Below are 7,289 nucleotides of genomic sequence, written 5' to 3'. Positions count from 1 at the left end.
ACAAAATAATCCAATGTATGCTCAGACTACCGGTTCTTGTTCGCCCGACCACCCTTCTTCTCTTCTTTAGGCTTAAGGTGCACTACATGTGACCCGTTCGAGCGCGCCTTCTGCAGTTCCCCAAATGTCACATCTGCAAGCGCCTGCTCCATTTCCTCCACCTATAACAAATTAAAAATACGCAAATTGAATTGAAAAAATCGATTGTTCTTCAAACTAAACTAACCACAATAACAAATTAAGTTTCCTTCGATCACTTACATCTTCGGAAGAAGACGAAGATTCGGGTTCTTCTAACTTTATTTTGCTTGGCATTCCCATTGAGCTGCCAGGTTTTACCATTCTGATTCTCAAAAAATTGAAACCAAGGTCTAATTAAGATGAACAAAAACATAATTGCTCGACAACACTCATGAGGAAAATACTGAACACAATCAAATCCGATAAAAACGATTATATATAAATTAAAATAGAAAATAGTTATCTCAGATACCTGAGAATCGGTGGCTCTTCAGTATCGACGACGAGGAGCAACCGGTGTAGTGGGTGAGAAAGGTGGTAGCTTGTGCGGTGTACGAGGCTGCGGCTGGTGTGGTTGATGGCTGGGAACGGTTTGCTGCTGGTGCACAGGGGTCTGTGTGCTGTGACTAAGAATTACTAGTTTAGTCATTGAACATTTATTTTTACTATTATTTTAATTATGAGTACTAATACTTATTTTTAAAGAGAAATGTTATTGGCATTTCAAAAATCTCATTATATAATTCTCAAAAGTGTATTTTTCTTTCCTAATATAGAAAGTTTGGAGTGTAGAATGAGATTTTTGGAATGCTAATAACAATTCCCTTTTTAAAATTAGTCTTTTTTATAAAATAAGTACTTAAATTTTTTTTTAAATTGCTAATGTTCTTGTATATATGCCCTCAAGCCAATCATAAATGATATTTTACAGACATTTTACATTTTTTTTTTGTCAATATGGTAGATTTTGTAATTTAGCCACCGACCAGGTTGAACTCATGTCATTATGCAAAAACTCAACATCTTTCGACCATTATGGTAAAATGCCACTTGCAGACACTTTCCATGTTAAAATAAACTAGTTTAATATAAGGGCAAAAATTATTATATAAAGCCCTTTCATTAAATGCTATATGCTTTAAACGATAAGTCTATGGAATATGTAATTAGAAGAATATGTTCTTAAGAAGTTAGATTCATAAGACCATTCTCTTTCATACACATATCCTAAACATTCCTGGTTAAGGGTGGAAAAAATTCCCAAAAATCCCGAACCAAACCGAAAAAATACCAATCCTAAACCGAAAATGTCCCAAACCGATTTTCCCAAAATTTTCGGTATGCTATCCCGAAAAAATACGGAAATTTCGGTATGAGAATCGGGATTGTCTTCCCAATATGTGTTACGTGTCATTCTATTTCATTGATAGGAGTCACCTTTACTAGAAGTAACACAAACACCAGTGTCAAAGTTGTTGAAGAAAGTAGAGAACATAAACACCGGAAGTGTAATGAGTATTCCACATAATCACAAAAAGGTATATAACTTCTGTAATAGGTTTGCCTTCTAGTGTATTCTTAAATGGTAAAACAACTATGTTCTATAGGTTATAAACTTATAAATGCATCTCAGTACTAAAAAAGAAGATATCATATAAAACTTATCCGCGATTGCACTGGTGGTTGTTTAAGAGTTTAATGTTGCCTATTGATATCGTTTGATCAATTCATGCATTATTCTTTCTACCTCCTCAACTTCATGCCAGGTAACTCATCGGGGGTATGAAGTTGAAACTAGTAATGGAAGAACAATCACGAAACGAAGGAAAACAAGAAGCACAATAATGTTTGAAATATGTACTTGATTATTTCAGTGAAAATATAACAGCTATGGGAATTGGGAATATAGAATCACCAAAAGCCCAAAAGTATTTCAGGATTCCTGATTGTCCCGAAATACCGAAACTATATCAGGATTCCCGAAATTTTGGTTTGTGATCTGTCTTGAAATTAGGAATATCGAAAATTTCAGTTTGGGAATTGGGACTAAGGTTTTGGTTCGGTATCTCATACCGAACCACCCCTATTCCTGGTCATAGGATTGCCAATTCGACATTGACAATCATTAGATCAGTACATGTTATGCCTTCTCTCCAGGAAAGTGACTCGTCCCAAGTCATTGCTGTGAATGACACCAAGATAAATATGTAAGTACTCACTAGAGAGTGAGTACACTAAACGCAATGAACAAGAGTTCTCATACTCATTTCACATGAGAACTCATAGTTGAGACAATGCAAAGTAGTCATTTGACCTGAGATATCATAGTTGTCTTGTGGTTTGGTCCTTAGCCTTTGACTATGTTAAAGGCATTTCATTTGAGGATGTCCACGACATAGTTGGGGTTAAGCTACTTAATCATGGGGGCATGTGAATGTGCAACAAGATATCTCTAACCTTGAAATCGTTGAGGGAGAATACTTTATGACATGAAAGAATCTCTAGTCAGAGTAAGAATGAGATTTAAGAAGCTGTTCCAAATCATATTCAAGGTAATCATATAATTAAGAGAATCTTGTTGAATAACAGACATGAATAAACTATCAAACCAAACAATGTGATTAATAGTAATTAGAAAAAGATAGTATTGCATTTGTAATCCCAAATTGAATAAGTTCTCCAACATCTTCTGATTAGCTTGGGTAGCCATGACATGCTGCTAGGTATCACTCATAGTTTGTGGAATCCTTGAAGATGTATATTGGTACAAGGCGGAATATCCTGCAATTTAAAATTCGATATATGCTTGACTAACTAGTCAGCGTCACCGGTGAACTAAGATCAGATTTGTTAATTTACCAAAACCAAGAATAAACAACTATACCTAATTTACTAACTTAACTCTAGTTAACAAGGGTTTAGTTTAGTGTATTTTTAAACTTTATTAAACTTAGTTGACAACACATATCTATTTGCAAACCCTAGAGTCAATGTGTAACATACAAATTAACAAGATATGTGAGCAAGAATGACAATAATCAACACAAGGAATTTTTGGCCGGAAAAACTCACATTTGGGTTAAAACTCATCATTGAGTCCAATCCACTAGTATAGACAAAGGTTCATCCAAAAATCCACACAAAGCTCAATTCCTAGAACCCTATCTATGGAGCAACTTTACCTTTGTGCAACATTGCCTTACACGAGATGAACTTGTATGGTCTTCACAAAGTGGCAGCTCTTCCTGAGCTCATCACCTTGTGGCACTGAGAGCCAACACAATCAATACAAATGATATGACAATGATGGTTATGTAAAATCTGGATTCAATGACCAGTCAGTTTCTCCAGTTAAACATTTGAAGGAACAAAATGAAGTGAATCCTAAAAATAGGTCTATATAAGGATTTGAAAATTAATGAAAGACCATGAAAACAACGCAAACATGCTTCCCAATGATTGGTGTTTAATGCATGAAGAAGGTTTCACAGTTAAGGTTTCATAATGTAGAAGAGTCAAGCTCAAAGCTCTCAAAGCAACTCATTCACTCAAAAATAAATTTTAAACCCATAACAATAAAACATAAATCCTAAGGAACAAATATACCCAAGGAAATTTGACTTCCATCAGCCAACTTGTGCCTAGGACACTTGTCGGTTGCAAAAGAGATCTAGGCAGATCAATGGCTAGAAACTGACCACCAGTAGAAAGGTGTCAGTCAGGCCATGTGGGTTGTCTTAATTTGTGTGCCTAGACAGCTGGAAGTCAATACGCAAAACTGACTAGACAATCAAACTAGATAGAATGCAACAGGAATATAGATATGAAATGCACATTCATGATGAAAAGTGCCACATCTTGAACATTTAATCCAGCAACAATAGCCCATAAACAGAGTATAGCCTAAACTATATTGAGCATATGTGAGGTTAAATTACAATATTTGACAAGGAAAGCCAAACCTAAAAGTCCTGACTTCCCAATCTCCCCTTTTAACTTTCCTTGACAATATACTCCAAGCTTATAACTAATTTCACTCAACACCTATACTCAAGAGAACATGAACCAACAGAAGAAGACCAAGTAACAACTCCTGCAAAAGAACAACTCTTGTCAAGAAGAAGTGAAATTTATCATGGGTAAAAGGCTTGCAAAGGTAAGAAACACTAAAATTTACTCCCCATTTTGTCATGGTAAGATAAAGACAAGGGCAAAATAACATATGCAATGTCCAAATAGGCAGCAAACAACATAGGGTAGGAGCAACATAAGCACAGCGGATCATAATTAGCATTAAATCATATAAGTATGCCCAAGCAAAATGAAGTAGTAATTGGACAAGCAACAAGTAAGCGCATGAAAAAGAACCAACTCCCCCAAAAAGGATTCATCCAATATAAAAGAGCTCCTCCAGAAGTAACGCTCTTGATAAAATCAAACTCCCCCATAATCATAGACATGACTTAAAACAAACACAACAAAAAAAGTTTGCACTTTTTTCTGACGATGAATAGTGATTCAGCAGATGATACACCTGACCTTGATATTCTCCTAAACACCAAGGTAGGCACGTGCTGGTCGTCACCCTGAGGTGACGAAGCCATACTAACATGAATGAGAACAAATAATAAGAATTTAAATATAATAAATATGCATTTAAGGAACGTGTTCAAAGCATACAACTAATCTAGAACACTAAAAATGAATAATATAAAATTGAATGAAGAAGAGATGGGTCCTACACCGAGAGGACTTGAAGATGCCGATGTGGGAGTGCCTTGACGCTGGGATTGTACGCCTCGATTCTAAGTCATGAGGGGCGCAAAACAAAACATGAGTGGACCAAGTTGATATATATATGTATAAGTAGTACAAAAATAGTTAATCTTTAACATACTAACCCCCTAGGTTTAGAAAACTCGTATAGCATAATAAGTAATAGGTTTTCTGAAAACCCTAACATGCCATAAAACTTCGTAAAACATGTATTATATATATATATATAGTGGGCTTAGTAGTGGTAAATATATAAGGCATATACATATATAAAATATTTCATTTTCCCAGAGGCATATAGAACACTTCTTCATTCATACGAAGGTTCTACATCATGCGCTCGTAGGTAGATCATTAGCCCGTAAATAGAACATACCCCCGTAGGCAGAACATACACCCTTAGGCAGGACCATTCCCCGTAGGTAGAACCATTTACAAATGCCTGTAGGCCCTACACATGCCCAGTCAAAGCCAATATAAATATCTCCCGGTTGAAGCCATTTACAAACGCCCAGCCGTAGACAAAATAAATATTTCATAGCCGAAGCCATCTACAAACGCCCGATCGTAGCCAATATAAATATCTTCCAACCATAGGCCCTACATATGCCTGGCCAAAGCCAATCATATATATATATATATATCCAACCCACACCTGGCTGTAGCCATATATAAATATCATTTGCCCATAGGCAGTAACATTCGAATAACGACTAAGTAAGTACATAAGGACATTAACATAATATTTTCTAATATATATATATATATATCTTAATCGAAGTTCAGTAGCTCAAACATCATATCGTAAAACCTATTCGTAGTATATAGTCATCAATCATATATACTACGAAAAACGTAAATTCGATAAAGCATGAATATCATAAAGCGTAAATCCAATTTACTCAAAAATGTTTCAATAAATGTAACCATTAAATCATGTTTTTCATGTATGCATTTCTAATAGTAAAATCATGCATTTTGGAAGGGGCCCACCCACAGATACTTCGTCGCCAAAGAGCCACACAAACTAGCGAAGACAGAATCGCCACAATAAATGCACCTAAGCACATAAAGGGTCCAATTAATAAAACTTTATCATAATGATTGAATTTAAAAAAAATGGATGTCATAAACGGATTTAAGATGTCGAAATTAGCCTAGAAGAGGTCTCGGACAAAACCCGAAAAAGTTAATGTTGTTCGGTCAACAGTCCACGTTGACCGAAGCCAACGAGTCAGACCGGGTCAATGGTCGGGTCGGGTCAACGCGGGTTCGGGTTAGGTCAATGGTTAGTGGGTTGGCCCGGTTCAATTGGGTCAAATGGGTTGGGTTAGATCCGGTTAGGGTTTAGGGTTTTGGACTTGGGTTAGGGTTAGGTTAGTGGGTTAGGGCCTAGGCTAATAGGCTGTCAGGCCCAAAGGTTTAGGTTTTTGGGTTCTAATTTAAATGGGTTGGGCTTGGATTTGGGCTGGTTACTCGGCCCAAGGGTTTAGGCCAGTTCAATGGGTTGGCCCAGCAACTAGGTTGGGCTCGGCCCAGTTTCCTTTGCAGGTTACCGGAGTCTAATGGAAAGGAAGGCCAGGTTTTTGGTTTTTCACTGGGAAAACTTCCCTGACTCCAATTCGAGGTTAAACCTTAACCAAAAACTGCCATTCAAAAGCCAAATTGAAGGTAAGAGAGTAAGGGTATAAGATTGTACCTTCGTGGTCCTTTGCCGTGACCGGAGCTGGCCGAAAAGTGACTTGAAAAACACGGTTCTCGCTGGAAAAACTAAAGGTCGAACGACCAGGTTAAGTCTGTAGATTCTTGGTTCGAAAACAACCTAAAAAGCTAGGAAAAATAATGAGAGACTGAAATAAGCCTAATTTAAAAAACGTTTACCTTGAAACGTCAACCTCAAAGTCAAACTTGCCGGAAAAGGTTTACTAGGTCTTGGTGCACTGGGGTAGGTCGATGGAGTTGGGACCTTCCTCGTTTCTGGGTTGGTTAAACTAGTGGAAATGGTGAGATTATGATGATGGTGGTGAATGAGCTCATTGGGATGGTGAGAAGAGAGGGCTCAACAACTTCTCCGCATTTGCAAAGAGAGAGGGACGAGGGTGAGCTGAGAGAGTGAAGAAAGAAGAGGGATCCGAGAGATTTGGGGGTGGGAATTGGCACGTGGCAGACAGGGGAAAGGGGAAACCAAGGGACAAAACCAGGGGTGGGTCCTCATTGGGCACACCATTTAAGACCAAAAGTAAACCCAAAATAAAATATCCCACAACCCAAGTAAAATTATGAAATAACCCTTTCGATTAGTCAAAGTCGGGATAGATTGTTACAACAAAAAATAGTGATGCCCATGAGAAGGCAAAATTGAACAAAAAACAAGGCATAATGGTCCCCCAACAAAAGAAGAAAACATGTTAAAATGATAGAGATCAAATTGATAGTTGAAATCTTTGCACCAATAAAAGAGAGCTTAACTATAAGCCACGAAGAGAATAATG

General features: G+C 37.2%; 1 long non-coding RNA gene across 1 annotated transcript; it reads right to left on the bottom strand.

The window, feature by feature from the left end:
• Positions 1 to 14: 14 nt before the first annotated feature.
• Positions 15 to 643, bottom strand: LOC108866500. The gene is made up of 3 exons (XR_001952362.2): positions 494 to 643; positions 262 to 343; positions 15 to 161 (listed from the first exon to the last, which is right to left on the bottom strand). It is a non-coding gene; the product is annotated as an uncharacterized LOC108866500 (long non-coding RNA).
• Positions 644 to 7,289: the final 6,646 nt, after the last annotated feature.

The sequence above is a fragment of a genome, unplaced genomic scaffold (genome assembly GCF_019419815.1).
Source record: "Pyrus x bretschneideri cultivar Hongxiangsu unplaced genomic scaffold, Pyrus_bretschneideri_v1 Contig154, whole genome shotgun sequence".
In the NCBI taxonomy this organism is placed as follows: domain Eukaryota; kingdom Viridiplantae; phylum Streptophyta; class Magnoliopsida; order Rosales; family Rosaceae; genus Pyrus; species Pyrus x bretschneideri.
Note: the sequence above shows the minus strand (reverse complement) of the source record. Positions and strands in the feature narration are given on the sequence as shown.